Below are 19190 nucleotides of genomic sequence, written 5' to 3' on the forward strand. Positions count from 1 at the left end.
GAGGACAAATGTTGCTTTGTTCTGATTTTTTTTCTCTCCACTACAGCTGTGTTTTGGTGCCTAGGTGTTCTCGGGGAGGGGGGTTGTAGGTACGCGTCCGTTATTAAAGCTTCTCCTATAGCTGCCGCCACCCTGCTGGACTCCACTCACGGAGCTGTGAAGTGCACATCAGTGGGATCATGCTGTGTGAGTCAGGGCCATGCGTCTTTACTGTTCCTGTAAACCTGCCCTGGAAGACTCTTCCCTGCCTGTTTTGCAGGCATTAAAAAAAATCTTTTTTAGTTTTGCTTTGGCATCAACGGTTCTTTAATGACTCCCCGCAGTGCCTAGGGATAACTCCTCACCTGCGGCACCATTTGAGTACGGTCCTCATCCTCTGAAGCCAATTTATTCGGGTATTTTTGTATTATATCTTTTTTTTCCCCCTTCTTGTTTTTCCACAAAGTAACATGATGATCTCGACACCAAATTTGCATCTTGATTGTTTCCGCTTTAAAAAAAAAAGAACAATTGAAACAGAACCAGGCGACAGAGACTGCCAGCATGCCTTGGCACGAGTGAGGCCTCTAATTTGTTGCCGTTCTGTGGTGTGCGTTTTTGCTGAACACGGCGCTAGGCCTGCTTTCCCTCTGCTCCCGGCTCGTTTGGCTCTTGGAGGATGGTGATGGTGTTGGAAATAAAATGAGGCGACTGGATTTTTTTCTGACAAAAACCAGTTTCAGCAGCAGTTGGTAAGCAGGCACTGCCCAGGGGCCAGCTGGGTGATGGGCGCTAAGGGTACGTGCTCTCCGTTCGACTGCGCCATGGGCTTTTGCCACAGAGATGGGAATGAGCCCCACCTCCAGTAGAGATGAGGAACAGCGCTTGTTCAGGCTTCTACTTCTGCAGTGCTTTAGTATCAACGTTTGTTGTTTTGGCTTTTACAGAGTGCCATAATTTGACACTTGTAATTCGAAGGGTTTAGTTTTATCTGCCTTGTTTTTAAAGCTGCTGACGTTGTACCCTTATGTCGAGCCCTCTGTGACCGAACTAAAGTCTTATGGTCTAGCCAAGGTGAGCTGTCAAATCCGTGTTCGTATGTGTTTGGAAGATAGTCGGTAAAAGCAGAGTAAATATGAGTATAACAGTGAGGCCAGAATAAAGGTACTTGCTGTACTACTGCGATTGCATAGCTTGAATAGTTTTGTCAACAGTTCAGGAAACTCAAAGCTCTGTACCATGACAAACACAGTATAGGTCTAATAAAAGTAAAAAAGAAAGTAAAACTGCAGATTGAAACAGGCAACAGTAAGTTGGACATTAAAACCAAAACGAAACAGGAGTAGACCATGTTGAAGCCTCAAGGGCTGAAGCAGATGTACAGATGTGGTGGTGCTGCTCAGGAGAAGGCAGTGTGGAGCCTAGTCTTCGGTGGAGTAAAAGGGCCTAAGTCAGTGGGTCTTGGATGAAATGCTTTATTCTTGCAAGAAGTCTTGAAGATTGCCTGGAGCCAATTCATTCAGTGCCTTATAAATGAGCAGGAGCACCTTAAACACCACTGAGAATTTCACAGGGAGCTACTGCAGTTTAGAGAGCATTTGCGTTATATGCTGATGGGGAGTAAAAGCATGATTATATATCGTAGACTAGTCTATGCATAGTGATTTATTTAATACTGTGAGCCTTTGAGAGCCATGGAAAAGTGAAATACAGGATAGGAACCAATGATAAAAGAGTGGGAGAAATGCCTGGCTGGATTGAGGAGTCTGGGACAATTATCTGACGAGCATCAAACAAGCCAGATGGGGAAAAAATGTTCCTTGTGAACTGCTCTAGGGGTGTGGAAGTGGTTGGGGGTGGGGGGGGGGTGTTAATTTCCAGGTGCCTCGGGTCTGGCCAGGAATGACATCTGTATGCCTACTCCGGTCATGCTGCCTGAGGAGGCTGGAGCACGGAGCCCGAGCTGCCGGTGGGCGTAGTCCTGGGCTCCCCCGCCTCTTCCAGGGCGGAGTGCAGGCCCCCGGGGGGTTTGTCATGCACGGCAGTCCACTTCGCATGACGTGTGGTCTCATTACCGTTGAGTCACTGGCGTCCTGTGCCTCCAACACGTAATGCTCCCATTGCTCATGTTTTTCTTCATTCCGAAGAAATTCAGGGACTCCGTGTTTCAACCTGTAATTGTAGTATGGAGGTTAGCACATTAGGTTAACGCTAATAACAGGTCCTTCCCAGAGAATGGGGCCTGCCCAAGAGAGGAATCTGTTAAAAAACAGATCGGTCACGCAACAGTTTTTCGTCTTCCAGTGGACGCGGGTGCTTGTGACCACTCCTGCAGTTCAGCAGGAAACTGTGGGTGGATATGGGTGTGTCAGGCTGTCAGTCTCCTTAACCTGTGCAGACCTGCCACCCCAATACCCATCCATCTCTTTTTTCAGGTCGTTTTCCCTTTTGATTTGGGTCTGTTGCTTTTGTGAAGGCCCCCCTATTGTATCGCATCTACAACATTGCCAATTCGAATTTCCCTGAGATTGTCAAATTTGCAACATTTTAACATTTTTCCTAATTGTACAGGACATTTAAAAAAGGCACATACCCGGATGGTCGAAAATCAGGCTGTTTCGTAATCACCTAGCCTACGATGTAAGAAGAAGAAATTCACACATGTTTGGAAGAGGGTGCAGGCACATTCAAAGCTGTTGGTCCATTATTGCTAATGCAGGGGAGGCAAGAAAACAAGAGCTGATGTAACAAGGAAATGATGACATTGCAGTAAAGTAAAACCTTCCGATTTCCTTAAAGCTTCCGAGATCTGGGCTGTACATGATGGGGAAGAAAATGTCAAACCATGTCACGAGTAAGGGTAATACCTCTCATGACGTTAAAATCCTTTGATTGCTATTTGGATTCCCAGAGCCTAGTCCCTGGAGGAAAAACGGAAACTGAAAGGATGTCAAAATGTTGGGAGCTTTGCTCCATACCACATGCACATGTTCAATGTTCGCAGAGGAGCTGTTTGCATTCTGGGAACTGAGCGTCAGTAATCAGTGTTTGGCAGCAATGGGCTGACGTTACTAACCACTTTGAATGACCCCCGATTAATCAGAGAGTCCAGACATTCCCCCAGATAATAACCCTTAAGGGGGACAATTCCCATTGAAAGTTGCAGGCTTTGCCATTTCTTGGATCTGGGAAAAAATGTTTTAAATAAACATGTTGTAATCGCATGGTGTGTGTGTGTGTGTGTGTGTGTTTTTAATGTTGGCTTGAGTATAGGCTGTTATTTGTTTCCATTGTCACCAGAGCTGCCAAATGCAGAAGGATAAGGTGGGAGCAAAGGGGCACAATAACAAAAACTGCTTCTCTCTCGGTTTTAGTTGCTGTTTCCAACTTGTTTTTAATTAAGCTGGGGAGGGGGGTGGTCTTGTCAGGGTGAGCTGAAACCTTGTTCTCCTGTGACCCAGCTGGAGGTCACGTTCAGGAGCTGTTGCCTCAGCAGTTCTGTCTTCATTGTTGCGTCTCAGCCAGCTGGCGGCTGCAGCCATGTCTTCTAGCAGTCAGGTATCCCCAAATATAGACTGGCTTGTGAAGCGGCCTGATGCACAGAACTGATTCATTAAAGCCATGTAACCAGGGTTAAAAATGACAGGAGGGCATTAATAGCTTGTTGTTCGGAGGATCTTATCTAGCTGTGTACACTGGCGTCATGGTGAAAGAAGCCAGGATATCGGCCTCAGCAGCATGCCCTGACAGCTTGTTGCATGCTCCCACGATCCTTTAGGTAAAGCGGTGAGTTCTGTTTCCACTTCTGAAGTTGTCTACTGGGTGGACACCGGCGATGCTCTTGGGGATGTTGAATACCTGCGTGTCGCCGTACCCTTTGAAAGACTGAAGAGGTTTAGTTCCTTCAGCCTGTCCATGCACGTGATGCGTTGGTTCGCTTTGCTGCAGAGAAGGCGGGGGAAAGCGGTGATTCTCAGATGGGGCTGACGGGTGTGTTCAGCATGTTCACTTTGTGTGCTTCATTCTTCTTTTGTCGTCTTGAAGTGGTCGGCTGTACGGAATAGTAGGGACGTGCAGTATGACAGTAGGGTTCATAATGGTAGGGTTGCAACAGTACGTGGTCCTAATGCGGAGTTCAACTAACAAATGTGTTCATTACCAAATGACTGCAAAGGCCACTGTAGACCTTGAACTGTGGAAATGCACCTCCTCCCTCCCTCCCTTAGGTCTTCCCGGGTGACAGGCTGATCTGCGCTGCTCTTATCCTGCTTCTTGGAAACACCCACTGCACTGATCAGAGCAAAAAAAAAAAATAGCACTTCTCATGTAAAAAAAAAAAAATAACATTCAGATTCCATTTGTATGCGTTTTCTTTTTCTTCTCCTTGAAATTGAGATTGCAGTGCCAAGGGCCAGGGTCTCTAAAAAAAAAAAAAAAAACTCCTCCACAGAATGCCAGTCAGATAAGAGCGAAACACCCTCAGTCTGATTGTGGGGCCACTGAGAAGCCCTGAAAGTGCCCCTGGTTTTGTTTTGAGCAGCATGAGCCGCCATTCGCCTGCGGCTCCTCGGAGCGCCGCTGCTGGCTCTTTCTCCCGCTCCCAGCTTCCTGACTGGAGTTGCGGGAGGCGGACTCCGTAATTAGGTCTTTAATCGCCGTTTGGCGTCGGGTTTTGATATTCAAATGCGAGGTGTCGGCTCGGGGGGGGGTGACTTTCATTTTCCACTTTGACACGCGGATCAGTGTGTCGCTGTTATCAGTGTATCAAGTCGTCAGGCAAAATTACATGTTTAGTTTCTGAATGTCATTGAACATATTTACACAACAACGCAACTGGGAGGGACTGTGCAGTGTTTTTAAATACTATGAAATACTGAATACGCTATTACTGCTGAAATATCCTTCTCATCTGAATGAGGAGGTTTCTTGACACTGCTTGCTTTGTGTTACACTACAGAGATTGCTGATGGTAGGAATTGAACGCCTGTGTTTATTTCCTGTAGTTAAATTGGAAGATTAGAGTTTCTGTTGTCAGTGAGGAAGAGGACTCTGCTATTTACAGAGATACAGGAGGTTATAAATCGTTTAAGTGCAGTAAAAATAAACACTTGAGCAGCTGCAGAAAAACAGAACAAATAACGATGAACAGATAATAAATATGAAGCTCCGTATTATCAGGGAGTTTTTTTTCCCCCTCCTTTTTTCCGGAGGATTAGCCCTCGGGAAGTTCACGCAACCGAGCTGGTCGATCGTAATTGAAGGGATGGTTCCCACGCTCCTGGCTAGCTCCTAACTGCAGATCCGAGATGAAAGCAAATCCATACGGGATACCTGAGGCTCACGGTCTCCGTCGGCACGGCGTGCATTCGGGGGCTCTGTGGAAGTGCTGTAACTCGTGCACCTGGCAACTCGGCCGGCTGAAGGCTCTGCAGCCTTGTGAGCTTCTGCACCTGATGGGCCGTAAGTGAAAAGCCTGAGTCGCAGCAGAGCCCTGTGGCCCCAGCTGGCATTGAGCAAGGAGAGGGAGCCGGGGGCCTGGAGGAGCCACAGAGCCCTCCACTGGACTCGGGGACACCGGGCAATGTACAGGGCAACGCCAATTTGCCTTTTGTTCTTCGTGGTTGTATGGTTTATAGTTTTCCATCCTGTTGTTTAGGGTAATTCATTTCCGGGCCAGGTGGGTCTGCAGGTTTTCATTCCAAAGTGTCTCTCTCCTTAAACATCTCATTATTCCCTCATATTGGACCCATTTTAAGAGCTTCTCCAGCTCTTCGGTCGCTATGTAGAGAATCCCTGCAGAAGCACCGGTCCTCCGGGATCAGCATCGGAGACCCCCCCCCGCTTTCAGTTTCGTTTACCCTTTTGCCAGTCCCTTCAAAAATAAAAATTGCTTCTGCCCGATTACCCCGTGCTTGTGATATACCCCTCTTTGTGTAGTGGTGCCACAGGCCGGAGGCTGCGTGTGAACGCTACCTGCCTTTTTGTTTTCCCTTCTGCTTGTCTTTCCATGCCCCGCCACGCCCGGTTTAAAGGCAGAAGCAAACAGCCCGCCCTGCCTGCAGCGGGCAGCCTGGAGTGAAGCCAGGAGAAAGGGCTTCCCGTGAGAGAATGGGGGCGATCGCTCCCCCCCCCCCCCCATGGGCAGAGCGAAGGAAGAGCCCTCAGCTGTTAGCTCACTGTTGCTTGACGAGGCTGACCTCCCTCCCCGGAGGCGGTTCCTTCCTCTTTGCTGTGAATCGCCTGGGGCTTCTCAAGGTGTTGCCCTTTTCTGTTGAGCAGTTAATGATCCAGAAAAGGCAGGGTGCTTGTGGAGTTAGAGTCCAGCCGGACAGCCTTCGTGGAAACAGTGTTTTTGGTCGAACATTAAATGGGACCGTGGGGATGAGCTGATGCTGTACTCCTTTATGCATGAGAATTTGACTGCTCCACGACACGCTGTTGTCCCCATACAGCTATTGGAGAGGGCCGTCAAACTAAAGATGTGCTACTGAGGTATAACAAATGCATGATTGAATATCGTGGGTTTGTGAATCTCAAACGGCGTTTGCTTTGCCAAGTCACGAAAGTAAATTTTGGGCTATACGGTAACATAAAACAAGGTGAAATTGTCACGGTTCCTGTGCGTGCACATCATGCTGAAACTTCAATTTTACAGCAAATGGATAAACGCGCTGGTGATGATAATATTGGAAGATACAGTAGTGGTCCGATTTTTTTTTCCCAGTGTTTGTACTCCAGAATAAGTGTTTGTTCTGCATTACGCATCCCTGCGTCCCCGTAAGTGGGAGAGCAACTCTGGGCTGGTCGCTCTTCTCTCTCTCTCTCCCTCCACACCTCCCTTGCAAATCAGTCTTGTTCCCCGAGCGATCGCGCGCGCGGCTTGTCGTCGCGTTTCTGCAAAGGCTGCCTGAAATGAATCCATACACCAGAGCCGAGGCACGTTACGGGGGGAGAGACGGGGGGCCCCTGCTTCAGCGAGGTGGGGGCGGCATCCTCAGCTGGATCCTGCGTCGCTCCCTTCTCTCCGGCTGGTTTGTCCTTCCTTTGCGTTCAGAGGACAGGGGGTGAGACTGGCCCATAAAGCATTGCAACTGGAGGTATGCACAGTTCTCCACCCTTAGGGCCATGGGGGTGGGGGGGGGGGAATTAAAGTTATTAGTTGTCCTGCGAGCCCATAATTAGTGTTTTCTAACATTAACTGGATTAATGGTCTGGCCGGCTGGAGTGTGGAAGACCACACTGATTTTAACCCCATTAGCCATTCCCTTCTCCTAGTGTCGTTATTGCTTCTCAGATTCTGGTGCATCTTGCAGCATGGCGTGTGTGGGAATCCTTTTTAACTGCCAACAAATCAGTGTGGGGAAGAAATGCAGAATACAGGGCCGAGTCATTAATCGACGCATGCTCGGACACTGATGCCTCCCGGTGCTCGGGCCCTGGGTTCACTTCTGGACCTGGGGTGCAATCTGTGTGGTGTTTGCATGACCTCCCTCCGTTGGTGTGGGGTTTCCTACACGTGCTCCGGTCTCCTCCTGCAGCCCAAAGACAGGGGGTAGGAAAATTGGCTGGATTGCACACGGAGAAGGCTCCAGTACCACAGGGAGCAGGAGAGGGGAGGTCACGCTGCAGTGTGCAAAAGGCTTGCTGATCGACACTCGGAGAAAATAGCCGCTCGGAGTAAAGAGCTTCAGTCCGGTTTCGGGAGGGATTTGGGATTTGGTGTCTGAGCTGTGACAGATGTCTTGGCTCACCCCACCCCCCAGATCTCTGAATGTCAGGTCTCTACGAAGCCCTTCTCTCAGGTTATAGGAGCAGCTCTAGCAAGTCAGTAACGGTACCACTACGCTGGTACTAAAGAACACCGTGGGGCTGCCGATTCTATTCATCTCACGATGCGAGGAGAAGGAGGTTCCCAGTCTGACCCGCGCCAAGTGTCCGCAATCCTCTTTCTGCTCCGTCCTTCGAATGAGACATCGAGCGAGGCCCTCCTGTCGGAGACTTCACAGCAGCAGCTGTGCATGCCGTAGCTCACCTCCCCAGACCCTGTATCTTAGATCAACATCTGTTCGGTGACGGATTACCTTCTATTTTAGACACGGCCTCCTGTAAACAAAGTCAGGGGATTGCCGCGTAACTTAATGGGAAGCAGTAGCTCAATTTGCTTTTGAATGGGAGCTGTTCGTTTACGGCGCGTAGTTCTCAAGCAGGGCATGTCAGAGAAGAAAAAGAAATCGTGCTGGAGAAGAAAGGTTTAATTGAAACTGGCAGTGGATTAAAATGGAATCTTCCACCATCTGACTAATTAGATTTTAAGCTCGAGAACAGGTCCGCCTTGAGAGCTTACAGTCCATCGAGTGGTGCAGGTACTCCTTAAATTAGCAGCTAATGAAGACTTAAACAGGTGATTTGACTTCTTTCCCAAATAATTAGTGTAAGAAATTAAGATTAAGGGAGCGAATGTAAGCAGAGGACTGGATTTCTCTGTCCTCACTCTGGTGTAAAATCGCTCTCTGGCTTCAAAGAGCTCAAAAGAGGATTTTTCAGTCTCCAGTCCTGGGATTTTACAGTGATGACGCAAGAACAGTTTTTACTCCGAGGCCTCTGTATGTGTCGCGGTATTATCAGATAACCTTAAAAAGAGAGCAGTCCTTTTCATTTTTCTCAGGGCTTTGAGCTGATCGGCACCTGGGGGTGGGCACCGCACGCGCTCCCAGAATCCTTCCTGTGCTCTCGAGGCAGAGAAGGTGCTGGGACGAGCGGAGCTGAATGGAGAAGCTGGTCCAGGAGTGAGTGGGCTCCCGGTAGCTTGACAGATAACATGCCGTTTGTCAGAAAACTAGGGCAACTCTCCGAAGGACGCCGACTGCTGTCGGATCGGGGGCAGGAGTGGAGTTTTCTTGCAAAACAGAAAAGCTGATTCAGTAGCGACGCGAGTAGACTTCAAAGAAATCAAAGTGTATCCCACAGTCCAGGACGTCTGGCTTCATTTGGATGACTTTTTGTTCTCCGTTTAATTAGAGATAGGATAACCGTGTCTCTCCCTCTTCTCGGCCGTGTTTTAACACCAGCTAATATCTCCTCTTTGATCTTTTCTTTGATGTCTTCGTCCCACAAGTGCGTCTCTTTCCAGAACGGCGCTCTTCTTTGGTTCTTGCTTTCTGAAATGGGATCGGCGTCCGATAAAAATGGAAGTGACAGCATTTATGAAAAATGGAGCTGAGGCAGCACCAGACACGAAAGTGGACCACTTAAGTGTAGCAAAAGAAGTTAATTTTTTTTTTCCTCCAGACGCTCCCTGCCTGGTTGTTGTGAGCACAGTCGGCCTAGGTTCTCGGCCAGTTGTGCAGGTCTCGCTTAAGAAGACGAGGTCAAGCCACTTCTGGTCTGTGGTGTTATAATATGACCCGGCTCAGACTGGACCAGTTAACTCTGGACTGTAGGGTTACAGTGTGACCCGGCCCAGACTGGACCAGTGATCTGTAGACTGTAGGGTTACAGTGTGACCCAGACTGGACCAGCGACCTCTGGGCTGTAGGGTTACAGTGTGACCCGGCCCAGACTGGACCAGCGATATCTGGACTGTAGGGTTACAGTATGATCCAGCACAGACCAGAAATTGGCACTCAACCTGAAACTTCCTTTCCATCTGCAATTATGATGATTAGCACTAAGATGAGATCAAGGAAATGTTTTCCATAAAGATGAATTAAACTCCGCCCCCCCTGTAAGCAGGCATTTTCAGACGTGGAGTTTCATCAATCAAGGATTGGATCAATGTAAAGCATAAATCAAGCCTTAGGGTATAATATCAATATGGCTTCATCAGAGAATGCACAACTATACTGCTTTGTTGCAAGCTGTGTTTCAGCAATCTTGACTTAACCCTCTGGAGACAGCAGTGGAGTTCAGAGATCCACAGAACCGGAGTATCCCGGTGTGCTCTTCAAAAGCCAGTGTAAAGCCATGTAAATGCCGGTTTCGACAATGACCTTCTGCATCTGGCCCTGTGTGATCCAAATATCCAAGGGCCCAGGTTGCTCATGAAACATCAGAGTCTAGTCACTGAACTGACCAGTTTCAAAAATCACGTAGCTCATCTTTGATGTTGGGGAAATAGGATGGGGACTTCCCCCTTCTCCTTGGCTACTTCAGTTCTTCAGAGCTGCCGCTTTTCCGACAGGGAGGAGGTGGGACAGGAATTCATTTCCAAGCAGCCCTTCCCAAATAAGCCATTGCCAGGAAACATTTTCATTCCAGGAGGTCAGCAGAAAATTCTTAGGCAGTAGGCATAAATATACCTTATTCTGGTGTAGGTTCAGTATTTGAAGAGTGCTCTGTAGTTTTATAATTTCTTACACTTATATAGTGCTTTTCTGGACACTCCACTCAAAGCGCTGTGCAGGTAATGGGGATCCCCTCCATCACCATCAGTGTGCGGCCCCACCTGGATGATGCACCAGTCCTCTCCCCACACACCAGCTCTCAGTGGGGAGGAGAGCAGAGTGATGGAGCCAGTTCAGAGAGGGGGATTATTAGGAGGCCATGACTGGTAAAGGCCAGGGGGAGAATTTAGTCAGAACACCCTTGAGGTAACACCCTTAGTCTTTTTGAGAAACACCCTGGGGTTTTCAGTTTCCTCTGAGAGTCAGGACTTCAGTTTTATGACTCATCTGAGACGACACCTTTTTTGCAGTACATTGTCCCCATCGATATACTGGTGCATTTGGACACAAACAGTCCGTGGGGTGAGCGCCCCCTACTGGTCCCACTAATACCTCTTCCAGTAGCAACCTTAGCTTTCCAGTAGTCTCTCATCCAGGAGTACTGCTGAGCTTCACCGGAGTGCCAGTTAAGGGATGCAAAGTGATATAACTGTTGATACAGTTTTGACGGAGGTAACTGCGAGAGTATTGGAGATTCTGTGTCTTTCCTGCGAAATGCACCAAGTCTCTTGCCATAGTGTTAATAGTTATTATTAGAACATATATGAGAGGTTTGGTTTCTCAGTGGCTTAACGATTTAATCCCATCAAGCTGCTGTGTTAAAGCGTTCCCGAAGAGTGGGCTCCCCATCATGGCTGAGGAAGTTCCTGCTCTTCTCTGTGCAAAGGAGCGTCTCCTGTTATTCAAGCAGTATCCCCCGCCCATAAACAAACCGTTTTTTTTTTTGCCTTGCAAAGAGCTGCAGCTAGTGCTCGGTAACCCTTTCTCCCAGTCCTGTAACCGCAAGCTGCCGTGGCCTCAATGGCTGCGTGAGACCGTGCTTAATTAACCGGCTGCCTTTAGGCCTTGCCTGCACATGCAGGGACAGACGTAGACGATCACGTGGGCGGTGGTTTATTTTGCCATGGCTGTAGGAAAACTGGGGAAACGCTCTCCAGAGATGGTCGGGTCATTGTGGTTTGGCACAATACTAGTACTACCAGTAATAATCTTTCTCGCTGTGTACCAGCGAAAACAAAAAACTGTATGATACTGTAGCATGGCGTTTTGTCTCTCGGGGAGCCTAAAGGTCAGTTAAGGTTTTTTTTCCCCTTTTGAAGGGAAAGACGTTGCCTTGGCAGAGGGGCCTGCGGAGAGCTTACCGCACAGCGTCCATTTTCCCAGCATGGGTTCCGCTCGGTGGCTTTTAAAAGCCTGGCACCCTGCTGCCGGCCAGGCCCCGCGTTCCCCCTGCTCCTCGGAAATGTCTCACGGCCGGGGGGGCGCCCGCGTCTTGGTTTTCTTTCGGAGCGGGGAGAGGGGGGGCACGGTGGTTCCCCGCCGTGCGGGTTGATGTTTCTCGTGTTCGTTTCCCCCCCGGGCCGGGGTCAGGAGCGGCAGGAGCCCCGTGGCTCCGCTGGGAAAGGGGGGCGCCGTGTGTCGGGGGGATTCGAGCTCGCTTTGCCCCTGTTCCGTTGGAATTTGTTAGTCCATCCTGTCACCCCCGCTCGGAAACCCAGCGAGTCCCTACATACTGTAATCACTCCCCCCTTTCGGCTTTTCTTCTCCTCTCATCTGAGCGCCCGTTCCTCTTCCTCTTTGTGAGTTTTGTTCTGAAAAATGAACAAAAATACGTACTACGAAAAATGTTTCCCCCCACCCCCCCAAATCCCAGTTTAATTTTTTTTTTTAACCCAGCTAAAAAAAATCCATCCTGGGTCCCGTTGTATTTAAAACAAAACTCCTGAGCCTTTTCAGATGATCAGGAAAACATTTTTCTGAATCTGTTATAAGCCCTGGAGGATTTCTCTGTAAGATGCTCGCTGACGGAAATATGAGAACCCCCCCAAGCTATACATGAATTCATAAACGAAGAAAAAGGCTCCTTTGTATCCTTTGCTGACCAGAATAATCTTCAGACGTGCCTTTTGTAAAAAATTGGACTGGTCAGGGCATCATCCTGGCCTAACATGTTCATCGGTGGGTCCTTATAATTTTGACCAGTGTACATGTGCTAATTCATTTCAGTGGGATATAATTGTATCCTTTGACAGTGTGTTTTTTTGTTTTGCGACAAACTGGATTTATTGCTTAAATTTAATACACCGATGGTGTCCTGTCAGACTACCGTTATGCTTACGGAAATAAATATGCTTTTTAATTCAGTTATAGTCTCTCATGTTGGAGACCAGAGTTTGTGTGTGGCTTTCGTGCAAGCTAAATAATATGGTTTTCCATTTTTTTTTTGCTCTCCTATTAAAATGTATTGGATAAGGCTGCAGCACATTGACAATGGGGTAGATCTTGACGGGATGTAACTAGTTCAACTGCAGAGGGCCAAAGTTGTACAGGACATAGGAGCCACACATCACAGACTTGCACAGGACTGCAAATGCTTTGTTTGTTGGGGTGCTGAGATTACAGGCCTTGTATGAGCTGCAGGCTGAAGATCAGGGGGTGAGAGGGAAGGGACCCTGGGAAACACTACGACCCTGATTGAGAGGGCCTGACAGAGCATTATGGTGGATAAAAAAAAACATGATTATACCCTTGCTGCTTTCTTGCTCGTTCGTTTTGAAATTCCTTTTCTGTTGTTCCTTAACTCCGAACTTGAAGTGAAGTTTGTGACACTTCTATGGGATGAAATGATAGGGGTGCCCAGCACTGGCCCTGGTTCTCAACAAACCGGTTGTGCTAATCACTGGCCTAAAATGTGGGGGACTGGAGCTTTCAGAGGTTTATATTGGAACCCCCCGATTTAAGCTGAGTGGTTAAGGAGCCGGTGTTGGACTGTGATCTGCTTTTGGTACCAGCTCAAGTCTACCTTGAGCTGGTGGTGACTTCAGGAGTGGGGCCTGCCTTCCTATTCTCCTAGCCCTCGCGTGGGTAGCGAACGCTGGTGTCTTCTCAGGCTGGCTATGAAAAGTAATCGCCCTTTTTTGCAATTTATTGTGTTATGGTACAGAATCCAAATGTATTTAATGAGGGTTTCTTTGCCATTCATCGACGTACAACCTCTAAATTAGTTATAAATATAAAACTATTTATAATAAGCTATGGTGCAACCAGTTGTCTTCAGAAGTCACATAATAACCTGAATGGTAATTCCACTTGTGTGTAATTAAGGTTTTTCACATGAGTTCAGGTTAAATGCACCTACCTCTGGGAGATCCCACAGTTGATTAGTACATTTAGTATATAGGGCGAAGAGGTATCTCTGTGGCTAAGCATCTGCGCTTGTGGCTGGAAAGTTGCCAGTTCAAATCCCGTGGCTGGCAGAGGAATTCTACTCTGTGGGGCCCCTGAGCAAGGCCCTGAACCCCAACTGCTCCAGGGGCGCCGTATAAATGGCTGACCCTGTGCTCTGACCCCAAGCTTCTCTCTCCCCATCTGTGTGCCTTTGTGTCTCATGGAGAGCAAGCTGGGGTCTGCAAAAAGACAAATTCCTAATGCAAGAAAGTGATCTTAATCTCTTATTTCCCAAGAAAAGCTACATCACGAAGACAAAAGGAACATTCGAAGCAAATCCGGGATCGGGTTATTGAAAAGCTCCAGTCTGGGGAGGGGTATAAGGAAATCTCCAAGACATTGAATATCCCCCAAAGCACAGTGAAGTTCATTATAAAGAAATCGAGGAAATATGGCACAGCCGTGAATCTGTGCAGAACAGATGTACCTGTGGATGAAATGGAAAGAAATTTAAAGCAGTAGCCCTGACATCTGTCCAACGGTTAATAGCTTAGTGTTCATAGCTGCTCTCCTGGGACATGCCAGAGTTGAAATTTGGAAGCACAGAGCACATGACCGATGTTCAGTTAGACACGAGGTCTGTTATTACATTACATTATTACATTGAAGTTCCCTGGGGTCTTTAAAACTGCGGTAAGAACACGATGTTATTTTAATTCGCCGTGCACAGGAAGTCCAGCTTATGCCATCCTCAAATTTGCCACAAGTTTTTTTTAAATAGCATTACGAAAGCAACAAGTTCAAAGGTCCCATCTGTCAAATGGAAATATTTGACACGTATTAAACGGGGAGCTTAAATATTAGGGCAAGGTTCTTGTCATTAATAAACTAAGCTTGTCTCCTGGTGATGCTGACGGAGGCAAATACCTTGCTTTTTCATATTTCACTTTTGTTCCTACCTCTGTTCCACAGGCAGTCCAGCAGACTGGCTTTAAAGGCGAATTTCAATTATTTATTTCCATGCTCTGTGATGGATTCCCGTCACACAGACAGTAAATTTTCTTTCCCCCGTCACCAGAGAGGAGGGGAGGGGGGAGGAGTGTGTCAGCATTCACACAGATCAGGGCCAGGGCCAGGGCCACAGCCGGGCCCCTGAGGGGGCAGAGTGACGCCAGTGGAGCCAGGGGGCAGTGTGGGAACTGCTAATGACACCTGGAGCCTGTGAACGCCAGGTTGCCTCGTCGGTGCTCCGATGAGCTTTCCCAGATGCGTCTATCCTGATGCCCCCTCCCCCCGGACCTTGCGCTTTCTCTGTCCCTTGTCCTGCTGTCTGCCCTCCCATCTCCGTCGCGACCCGCGACCCGCGGGCTCCGGTGCCGTACGGGGACCCTCCGAGTGAGCGTGGCAGAGATGCACAAGAAGAAAAAACAAAACAAATCGCGGTGTGGCCGGGGCTCCGAGGCCGGGGGCCCTGTAGCGTGTGGCGGATATCTGCGTTTCAGATCTTGTCCGGCGCACGCCTTGCAATTGGGTCACTTCGCCCTGCTGTCGCATAGGCACCTCGCTTCTCCCCCCACCCCCCACCGGCTCCTTCAGCTTCTCTCCTGCTTTATAAATGATAATATTCCTCGGCCGTCGTCGGGCTCCAGTCTGCTGTTTGTCACAGTCACTGCCTCTGTGGAAGTTCACTCTCTCTCTCTCCCGGCAAGCCATTTAGAATGCGGCACATTCACTGCTTATACAAATGACCCTCATTTAGGCACAGCGGAAACCTAATGACTTGGAGACATTCGCTGTGTTATTACACCCTGGGGCCAAGTCACAGAGAGACCTGCTGGCTTTAACCCTTCCGGCTGCAGCCGAGGGAAGGCAGGGCAGGGGAGACGTCCCGAGACTCCAGCCGTTGAGCGGTTGTGATCCATTTTAGGCTTTTATTTTCTCCCCCATAAGCTTCAGGTATGTCTAAGCGACTGCTTAAAAATGCTGGGCATTCCGTGCGTGTTTTAAGTCTTTTTTTTGTTTTGTTTTGTTTGTTTCTTGTTTTTTTGTTTTGGTTTTTAAATTGGGGAAAAATGACTGCCGGTTTTGGCGATTGAAACAAAACATCAGACAATGAGGGGAAGAATGACCTAATCCAGCCTCTCTGCCAGAATAATACAGATGTCACTTTGCCAGATTTTAAATGACTAAAGAAACCCACATTAGATTAGCTTTTAAGATGCCTGCGGGGTGGGCCGCCAGTGCTGGCAGGACTCAGGCAATAAATACACGGCAAGCGGGCCTGTCAGCTCCGAGACTTGCAGATATAAAATGGTTGAATAAGGATGAGATTTTCTCCAGCAGTTTGAAGACATCAAAGCCCGATCGGCACCAGCACTTTAAGGGCAACCAGATTTTAAAATTTATGAACTAACTGGGAACGCTGAACTTAATCAGCCCTTTAACCAGTGTGTTTCTCTGGTAATTTAAAAATCGAAGTCCTGTTTGCTCACGCGATGGTGCGTAATCGTGGCCCTGAGTGCCAGAGTCCTGCACGCGGAACGGCTGGAGAGTTTTGCTGGGCCTGTTGGAACAGCTGCATGGTGAAACCTGTCCCGGGGGGCTGCACTGACAGGTGAGGCTCCGGTGGGGTGGGGGAGATGTTCATAAGGGAGGTGCCCACCAGGGAGTGCAGTCACCACCACTGTCCACTAGAGGGCTCTCAGTCGATGCCTGGGCAACAGAATTGCTGCCCGGCTTCTCAATGTGGGACCCTGCCAGTGTCAATAGAAAATAAGTCTCTTTCCGAAGCTCCCCATGGTCCCATCTGTGTTTCAGTTCACCACCACCTCTCTGGTGTTTGTTTTCTCCAAGCACCTCATAAGCTGTGCTATGTACCGTATATCCATACCGAAGGTGGGTAATGGATAGCCTGTTTCTTAAAATACCTTCATGTGCAACTTGGGGCTGTAATGCTCCCATTTGAGAAGTTACTTAGTTCAGTATGCTTGGAAAATGAACCGTTAGCCACAGTGTAGCCCCGTCTTGTAAAATGAATTCGTTGGACACTCCTTTAGAGCTCTGCTGTGAATTCTGTATGCTGACTTGCACCCATATCGTAACCTACCAAACAGAGACTTCCAGGAGCCCTGTGACCCTTTCTCAGATCAACATTGGCCGTGGTGTTGGTGTTCTCCCACAGAGTGAGCCATGTGACTCCCCATAGGTATTGGTGTCAGCCTGATCCATCTGTTCTGAACAGAAACGGTACGCAGTACAGAAAAGTGATTTACACACTACCAATATGTCCCCGATATCTTGCACATTAACAGGATGACCTTTTGTCAAATGTGTATGCAAGGGAGCAGGGAGTGGTAAAATCAAATTACAAGAGATTACCTCAGAGGTGGCTTTTGCCTCCTGTGTGTCACATGCAGCCCTGCTGGAGTACTTCCTGTTTCCCAGGGCTCGGACTGAATGCGGGGCTGTACCCAGCAGCCTTGTAGCACTTACAGTGCAAAGCTGGCTTCCTTTAACACCTGTCAGCTGCCAGGCCTTTGCAATCAAGGCCATGTGATGAATGCAAACCCAATCATGGCACTGATCTCTCAGCTGACAGCTAGCGGTCAGCAAAGAGCAGTTCCTCATACTTGAGTTGTTTTCTTTTTCTCCCTGTGTCTGAGCTTGTAGACCTGTGTGTACTGATTGACACAGACAGGAGAATGCCGCTTTGCAGGAAGTTGCTGTCATGCCGATAATGTGTATCTCTGGGATATTTGGAATGTCGTCCCTTCCTGTGACCCCGTCCCCCAAAGTATTGGCACGCCATGCCACGGTATGTGCACCGTGACTTGTGAACACAATGGTGTCACTGATGAAGCATCGCAGATAAGTGCCCCCAAAGTGCACGAGCACGTCAATGGTGAAGATAATAAACTCTGTCCATATCGGCGTTTCTCCTTCGTTTTAAGATTATCTTGTCCCAGGTCAGCCCTGCTCATACGTGACAAGAAGACAAGCAGTCATTGCTCCCTTCTGACAGGGGGGGTTCACGTAAAGCTCTTGGCTTCTTCAAAACCTTTTTAAGCTGCATTCCAATCTGCAGCAACATCTGATCTTCTGCTAACGAGATGTCATCACTGGGGCAGGGGATATGGAAATAGCTCTGAGTGCATGCAGGGTTCGGCCTATAGAGAACTGGCGTTGGTCAATGCACGGTCAGTAAGAGGCTATGGAACACCTTTCCTTTTTAAGGAGTGCTGTATGCAGCTATGTGTGCATTCCAAAAGTTAAAGCCTGCTTTTCTTTATCCTTTGATATTCATAGGATCTTGGACCGGTAGCAGTTCAGAGACTGAAAGACTAGGAGATTACTTCAGAGGCTGCAACTCTGGCCTGACATCTGCTACATTTAAAGAACGAAAAAACCCAGGTAAGATCTGCAAGGCCGTAATAGAACCTGAAGCATTCTTCCCAGACCTGGGTTCCTTATAAACTACAGTACTCCACTGTACCAGATCCATGTGTGTTGATCTATGGGCTCTGAAGCAGCCTAGGACAGAAGCTCTAAATCTTCTAAAGATTTGAATGCAGGCCATTATAATATGGTTTTATTGTTTTCACCCAGGTGAGGTGCTGCGATGCTTTATATGCACATTTTGTTTGTAAAACAGGAGAGATGAATGCGTCCGATAAGCGACAATGAAGCCACAAAGATTTATAGCTGGGCTGCTGGGTGTGTGTGTGTGTGTGTGTTGGGCGGGGGGCGGGGGGGTGCCGGTGTCTGCAGGCAGTGCATCAGTCTCTGGCAGGCTCTCATTAAAAGGCATGCTTATGCGCCGGCACGGCTTGCCCCGTGCAGAGGCGGAAGACGCCAGCGCCCTTAAGTGGGGTGCACGATCCTACCGCCTTGCAGGAGGGTAGAGAAAAAAAGAGCATCTCTAATCTCGGATTACCTGCCTGCCTCCGTTCTCCTATCTGACAAGATAAGGCAGCTCGCAGAGTCTGTGAAGCAGCACCGGGGCTCTTTGTATGCAGTCGAAGCCAAGGGCTGCTCGGGGTGCGCACGGAATACATCCCCATTATTCAGGTACAAGGATCTCTGCTGATTGTAGGGGATGAGCGGCAACGTCGTTGGGTGCTTCTTGAGTTACTGAAACCCTGGGTGGCGGCAGGGGAGAAATTCTCCCAACAAATCTTCCATCCTAGTCATTTGGGGAAAACCCCAAATGCAGAAGCATCCTTCTTTCTTTCTTTCTGTCTTTCTTTCTTTCTCTCGGGCAGAAACGTGCACTGACCGGCCAGCTAAAAGAAATTTAATTTCCCATCTTTAGCCTTGAGCTGCCCTCTTAAAAAAAGGCTTGCTGGCAGACTGTGGCCTTTGGAATTACTGAGCACCAAGAGGCTGCAGCAGACTGTTAAAACTCAACTGCGGTTGAATTAGCCTTATTATTTCTGCAAAACGATCCAGCACGCTACTTGTAAAGGATGCTAGGCGAGGAGAATACCGTATTGCAGTGCATCGCTCAAATGTCAGCGCGCAGCTGCAGAAAGCGAATCCTGTCTCTTGTCAACATTATTTATGGGTTCTGAGAAAAATTACTGTAGGACTCTCTTAATTCCA

At 48.4% G+C, this 19190-nt stretch overlaps 1 protein-coding gene across 9 annotated transcripts in view; it reads left to right on the plus strand.

Moving 5' to 3' along the window:
• sema6cb (semaphorin 6Cb) overlaps positions 1-19190 on the plus strand; it is a 123327-nt gene that overhangs the window by 34064 nt on the left and 70073 nt on the right. For 8 of the 9 annotated variants that reach the window (XM_088621556.1, XM_088621555.1, XM_088621560.1 and 5 more), the window contains one exon: positions 17895-17999. The exons of the other annotated variant lie outside the window; for it this stretch is intronic. The gene's annotated coding sequence lies outside the window, so the exon portion shown is untranslated. The remainder of the gene's footprint in view (positions 1-17894; positions 18000-19190) is intronic. 9 annotated transcript variants of the gene reach the window in all.

The sequence above is a fragment of the Lepisosteus platostomus genome, chromosome 26 (genome assembly GCF_059453375.1).
Source record: "Lepisosteus platostomus isolate fLepPlt1 chromosome 26, fLepPlt1.hap1, whole genome shotgun sequence".
NCBI lineage: Eukaryota > Metazoa > Chordata > Actinopteri > Semionotiformes > Lepisosteidae > Lepisosteus > Lepisosteus platostomus.